The sequence below is a fragment of the Furipterus horrens genome, unplaced genomic scaffold (genome assembly GCF_987537825.1).
Source record: "Furipterus horrens unplaced genomic scaffold, mFurHor1.1.pri manual_scaffold_11, whole genome shotgun sequence".
NCBI lineage: Eukaryota > Metazoa > Chordata > Mammalia > Chiroptera > Furipteridae > Furipterus > Furipterus horrens.
In genome coordinates, this window is record NW_028327181.1 from 66,354,940 (window position 1) to 66,361,861 (window position 6,922).

The window sequence follows — 6,922 nt, forward strand, 5'->3', positions numbered from 1 at the left end:
AGGAAGATGTTTGCTCTGTCATGCAGATACATTTTTGTGATAAAAAGTTATCTGTGGTATTATTAATAAGCAAACCAGGGCTCATTCACATGGTGTCTTGGTGCGTGTATGACCCAACAATTAGTGTTGAGAAAACCAAGTCTTGGTTTACAATTCCGGTCTTGGGAGGGGGGACTGGCAGCACTTCTGCTCGGAGCCCTGTTCTCCCACAAGACCCAGAGCTTCCCTTGCTCCCAAAAGGCTATAAACCAAAACCAAGCCCAGTAGTCCCCCATCCCTTATCTGTAGCTGTCTCCTTCAGGATCTGGGGTACGTTGTCCTCAGCCCCCGTATAGTAGTCCAGGAAATCATGTGCCGTGTTCCACTGGACCATAGTGAAGTTGAGGGAAGGCACAAGTCCTAAGAGAGTATCCTCTCCATAAGTCCTGAGTTCCAAGAGTCCAGATAGAGTCTGGGTCTGCAAGGCAGAGCCCTTGGTGGCTTCGGAGTCAGCTGGAGCGGGCATAATCAAAGCAGCAGCGTGCCTGCTTTCCTACTATCCCAGGCCTCATGGCTGGATCCTGACTGCAAACTGCATTGCTGTTGGCTCCTTCTCACTTGACCGCTACAACATCCTGCTACATCATGGCACCCTTCCATCATGCTTCTCAAGGCTACTGACCCTTCCTTTAAATCCGAAGTCTCCACACCTTTTGCCCTGGGGCAGTAGCACAGCTATTATCTAGCTATCAGCCTGTCATAGTTGTGCAAACTACCTTAAAAGCTGTATTATCTCCTTCCCCCATCCCCCAAACCATGGACTGAGGGGCAGATCTGTACCCATTTCAGTATTAGCTCTATCCTGACTGAGGACCTCTCTCGAAAGTTTTTTAGGCAGTCAAGGGAAGGTAGACAGCTCTTTCCCAAATCTCTTGGACCTTAGTTGTCTTCATGTGGAAATAATTCACATGCCAATGTGGCATATCTGGGGATCACATATTCTTCTCCCTTTCACTGACAAGCCCCAAAATGGCAAAATCAGCTTTTATGACTAATTGGAATAATTAATTAGGGAAATGAGTAGCCCCATGTGCTCAACAAAATGATTAAAAAATCCTGAATCACTAATTTTCTTAGCGTAGGTTCCGTCTTGTTGTGTGGAGATCCATGCCTATGAAGAAGAAGAGTTGAGAGTCTGGCCCGGGGCATCAGAAATGAGTGGCAATCCCCAGTTCTTTGCAGTTAGGTGCACCCTGGCTCTCCAAACCATGGGTCTCCTGTGTGTAACCATGCCTTGTTTGCCCGAGAGCTGGACAATCACTGCACAGCCCACAGCCCCCTCCACCCTGTAAAGCAATTACAGTTCTGTAAACAAATGCTTGCCTTAGCCTGCAAGCTACTGTTTAAAGCAGTGGTTCTCAACCTTCCTAGTGCCGGGACCCTTTAATACAGTTCCTCATGTTGTGGCGACCCCCAACCATAAAATTATTTTTGTTGCTATTTCATAACTGTAATTTTGCTACTGTTATGAATCGTAATGTAAATATCTGATATGTAGGATGTGTTCATTGTTACAAATTGAACATAATTAAAGCATAGTGATTAATCACAAAAACAATATGTTATTATGTATGTATTTTCCGATGGTCTTAGGCGACCCCTGTGAAAGGGTCGTTCGACCCCCAGAGGGGTCACGACCCACAGGTTGAGAACCGCTGGTTTAAAGGAAACTTGATGATGCCAAACCCTTTTTTAAAGGGAAGAATCTAATTGTGATGGAAATATCACAATTACCATGAAATTTTACAAATTGGATGTTGCTAAGGTAGAATTTGTCCAACAATATTGAACCACCATTATAAATATACATTTCTCATGACATTTTCTGGAACTTTATTTGACCCCAGAGGGCTTCTCTTTAAAATAAGTAGAATTGTTAAATGCAGGGAGCTCTCTACTCTGGACCAAGTTGTGTTTTATTACCCAGCTCATTCTTGGCTCCTACTAAAAGCTTGTGGCTTACTCTCATGACCCCTACCTGTCACTGGATAACCTTTTACGTTGCGATAAGCCAGAGAGAACTTGCTGTTGAGTCCATGGTATAGCCAACCTGTATGTCTCAGTGACCAAAGTAAACTGGTCGATATGTTATCTTTAGCCTACCTGTATCAGTGGGTTAAAAAAATAAAACCTTTATTTTAACCTAAAACAAATATGCAAAACCAAAATAAATGTATAACTTGAAGACCTTGTTATCAAGCCAACACCCTCATAACTCCACCCAGGTCAAAAAATAGAATTTGGCCAGTTACCCCAGACGTCCTTTCCTGTGCCCCATTCCAGTCACAGCCTCCCCCTCCTAATCAAAGTAATTATATTGTAACTTTTAAAGCGTTGGTGAAGGAACATTCCATCTAAGACAAAGTCTTACAAGAGTTTGTTTGAGCCAAACTAAGAACAATTGCTGGGAAGCAAAACCTCAAGGGATTGAGAAAAGCTGGGCGAATGGCAGTTTTACAGCTCACTTTATACGTTATGGTCAGAGGAGGAGGTGTAGGAGGGGCTACCAAAATCCATCGGTGGTCAGTTAGGGAGACGGGAGGAAGCACAGGGGAGAAGTCTCTGAGACTGGATGTAAAGTAGAGCGGAAAGGCGCTTCTTTTACATTGGTGGGTACAGGCTAGTTAACGTATGCGGCACACACAAATGGTATTTGAGCAACAAGATAACAATGAGGGGTTTTGTGGTCTTGTGCTCTCGTGGGAGATGTGCCCTGCGGGGTATGTGAGAAAGGAGTCCTCTGACATCCCAGAGGTAGGTTATTTTAGATGCAAAAAAGATAATCAACAGTCTCACTTAAGGTAAAGATGAAAGCTACGGGCCTAGGATGTGATTACCTGCCGTGACTTGCTTTTAGTTAGGAATTTTTATGTTCAGACCATCCCGTGTGGTTTCTTCCGGTCTCTAAGTTTGTTTAAGGTCCACCACTCAGGCCTCTCCTAACCTTGTCAGGTTTAGTGTGTGGCCCCTTTTTTGTCCACAGTAGTAAGCAATTATTTGTGTTTTCTGTATTGTTTTATTACTGAAGCGTGAATCCCAAGCGACTGTAGTCTTGTATTTTGACACACTACAGGTTGTTCTCCACCCCTTTTTTTCCCTTGGCAATTTATCTGTTGAAGAACCTGAATCATTTGACCTGATTTTTCTGCTGTCTGGCTTTTGCTGATTGCTCACTTGTGTTGCTGTTCAACCACTTCCGCCGTCTCCTCTATGTCCTACAAATGGGCAGCTCGGTCCAGGGGCCTGAGCAGACTCAGGTTGGACCCCGTTGGCCAAATAGAAAATAGTACATTAGGAGGCAACTAATGTCTTGTTTTCCTTTTATAATGCTATTGGTGTTTAATATGTAGATTAAGTCATTTGTTAGAGAATATAAATGGTGAAATTTCCATTTAATAATTGCCTTTTCATTTATCTGTTTCAATACTTCTATAAAGAGATACCTCTTCTACAGTTAATGTAGGAAAGACATGATAAATACTTTTTATCTGACTTTTTATCCTCTTTCTTTATCTGATTGCAAGATAATGAACTGGTTTCCTATCATCTTCTGAAGCTAATTTTATACTTACATATTATACTTATAAAATAATTATAATATTAAACACTTTATATATTTATAAATCTGTATTTATAAAATAAATATATTATAAAATAATATGTTCGGACTAGCCATCAGCCTGACGAAGACGAACGTTATGGCTCAAGGCACGGGGACTCCCCCATGCATCACCATCGACGGATACACCCTGGAGGTTGTCAACAACTTCACTTACCTCGGGTCCACCATCTCGAGCTCTCTGTCAGTTGACTTGGAGGTCAACCGGAGAATCGCCAGGGCAGCCACAGTTATGGCCAAACTGAACCGGCGAGTGTGGAACAATTCCAGCCTCACTGAGAAAACCAGACTGCGCATCTACCAAGCCTGCATACTCAGCACTCTCCTCTATGGCAGCGAGACGTGGACCACCTACGCAAGGCATGAAAGGAAACTCAACAGCTTCCACATGAGGTGCCTGCGACGAGTCCTGCATGTCGCCTGGCAGGATAAGGTTCCCAACACCGAGGTGCTGAAGCGAGCCAACATGAGCAGTTTGCATGCAGTTCTTAGTGAGAGACGCCTCAGGTGGCTTGGCCATGTCAAAAGAATGGATGCAGGCCGTATTCCCAAAGACCTCCTCTACGGCGAGCTAGCAGAAGGCCAGAGGATGACAGGGCGCCCAAAACTGCAGTTCAAAGACATCTGCAAAAAGGACATGACACAATGCTCCATCAATCTCAACACATGGGAAGTTCAAGCAGACGACCGCCTAGCCTGGAGGCTCGCGGTCAGGCAAGGTACGTCACGTGCAGAGGCTGTGCGCAACGAGGAGGCGGTCCAGAAAAGATCGAGGCAGAAGCAGCGTCAACAGCAGCAACAACAGCCATCTGCCTTCACCTGTAACAAGTGCGGCAGGGATTGTCACTCCCGAGTCGGACTGCACAGCCATTCTCGGCGGTGCAGATAGACTCTCAAGAAGCTACGCCATCGTCTCTCGAGACTGACGGCTGCCGATGATGAAAATAATATAAATAAATATAGATTTATAAATACAGTAATATTGTGAAAACAGTATTTGAATACATGTGATGGATAATAATCCACTCAATTATTATCCTCCTTAAAGTTCAAATGGCATCATCTTTGGTCAGTGGGAGCTCCTTAGTTGGCTTCTGTATCCGTTAACATAATTCTAGTGTTCTTTGGTAATCTCTTTGCTATCTAGTATGACAAAATATTCCAGACTTACCTTGTACATTTCCAACCTCAGTTCTGAAATCTGACATTTCTCAAGAAGCCCTGCTTTTTTCTGGTGGAAAATGGTATTTGAAGAGCACAACCTGTGGACCAGGGATGCTTATTGCTATAGGTTTGGTCATTGTTCCTAGGCCTTTTCAGTGGACAGAATAGAAAATACATATAATATACAGATACTGAGACTTCCCCTTCTTTTTTTGAGATACAATATTACTGTATATTAGTTTTAGGTATATAGTATAGTGATTATACATTTATATACCTTACCAAGTGATCCACATGAGTCTAGTACCCATACGACACTATACATAATTAGCTCTGTAGCTTCAGCTTCACTGGAGAGGACACTCCAGCGTCATCGCAAGATGTCGATTCAACACGGGAGGAGACAGATACCGTGTCACTCCCGAGTCGGACTGCACAGCCATTCTCGGCGGTGCAGATAGACTCTTAAGAAGCTACACCATCGTCTCTCGAGGCTCTGTAGCTTCAGCTTCACTGGAGAGGACACTCCAGCGTCATCGCAAGATGTCGATTCAACACGGGAGGAGACAGATATCGTGTCACTCCCGAGTCGGACTGCACAACCATTCTCGGCGGTGCAGATAGACTCTTAAGAAGCTACACCATCGTCTCTCGAGACGGACGGCTGCCGACGAGGATTTTTTTCAGTTTTAAATCATTTTTATTGTTCAATTACAATTAACATACAATATTATATCCGTTTCAGGTGCACATACTGATACTTTCAATTCAAATTCAGAACTACTGGGTTTTACCTAATTTCTTTCCTATTAACATCTGTATCTCCTTTCTTCCAAACTGAGTATCTTGTTTTCTTGAGAATACAGGAGATAACAAGACGAGAATTTCCCAGGATCAGTCATTTGCTTTCTCTCACATTACTCTCAACAGTCTCAGAAAAACAAAGACAAATACTACTGCCACTATTTCTATTACTGAAAGTAATTAGAAAATATATCTGGATATGTTCTTTTCATTGTCCCTTAAATTTTTCTATAATCTACATTTTCAGATCGTATAGCAATTGCTCTCCCTTTTAACCCCCATTCGGTCTTTTTTTCAGCAAAGCACAGTGAAAATATGCACTCAAGAAGTGGATATGGGCAAACTCGGGAAAAGAGATGCCCCAGTGGAGTCTGGGTTTAAAGTTTTTATTAAACATAAGCAAGTGGGTGGGGGACTAGGTGGTCCTGGGCTTCTGATGCTGGTGGGTGACTGCTGATGTAGCCTGTCCTCCTCCCTCCTGTCCCAAGAGCAGCTTCTTCTTGGTCCTCCCCTCATGGTGATGCGGGGGGGCGGGGGGGGTTGGTCCAAAATTGCAATGTAAATTTATTATAATGATATCATAATGGCCCTGTTGGTCACTTTTAGGTCATTAAAGCTGCCAAATCTGGTTGAGACCAGTTTTTGTTTGTCTTGACTACAAGAAACCTCCATTCAGTCTTAATTTTTTAAGTAGTTAGTTTGAATGCTTACCATCCGTCCTCAATACCAATATCTCTTTGGTGATTTTGCTCATCGAAGCTTGTTACCTACTAAATCCCTCAAGAAGAGCTTCTAGGAATAATACTTCTTGAGTTTGTGCATGTTGATAATAGTTACCTGTGCTATTTGTACATGAAAGTTATTATGAATATTAAAATTCTTGTATTATATTTTCTTAAGGATCTTAAGATGTCCTTTTATTTTATTCTAGCGTAAAAGTACTGTTGTCAGAAATTCTGATGGTAAGCTAATTTTTCTTTCCCTTGTAAGCTATTTTCTCTTTTTGGTTAGACACCTAAATAATTTTCTTATGCTTTTAAAAAACACTTTTTTTTCTTCTTCTTAAAGTGCAGTAATTTTACCAAAATATGTCTTGCTATTCAGGCTCAATTTTTCAAGTACACTATGTACATTTGTGTTCTTCCAATATGTAGGTTCAGATCTTTTATTATTATTTCAGATATGTTTCCTTAAATTATAATTTCTAGCATTGACTGTCCCTTCACTTTGATTTTCGTCTTTACAGATCCCTATTGCTGCATATTCCACCTTTCTGTTCAATGTTTTAATTTTCTA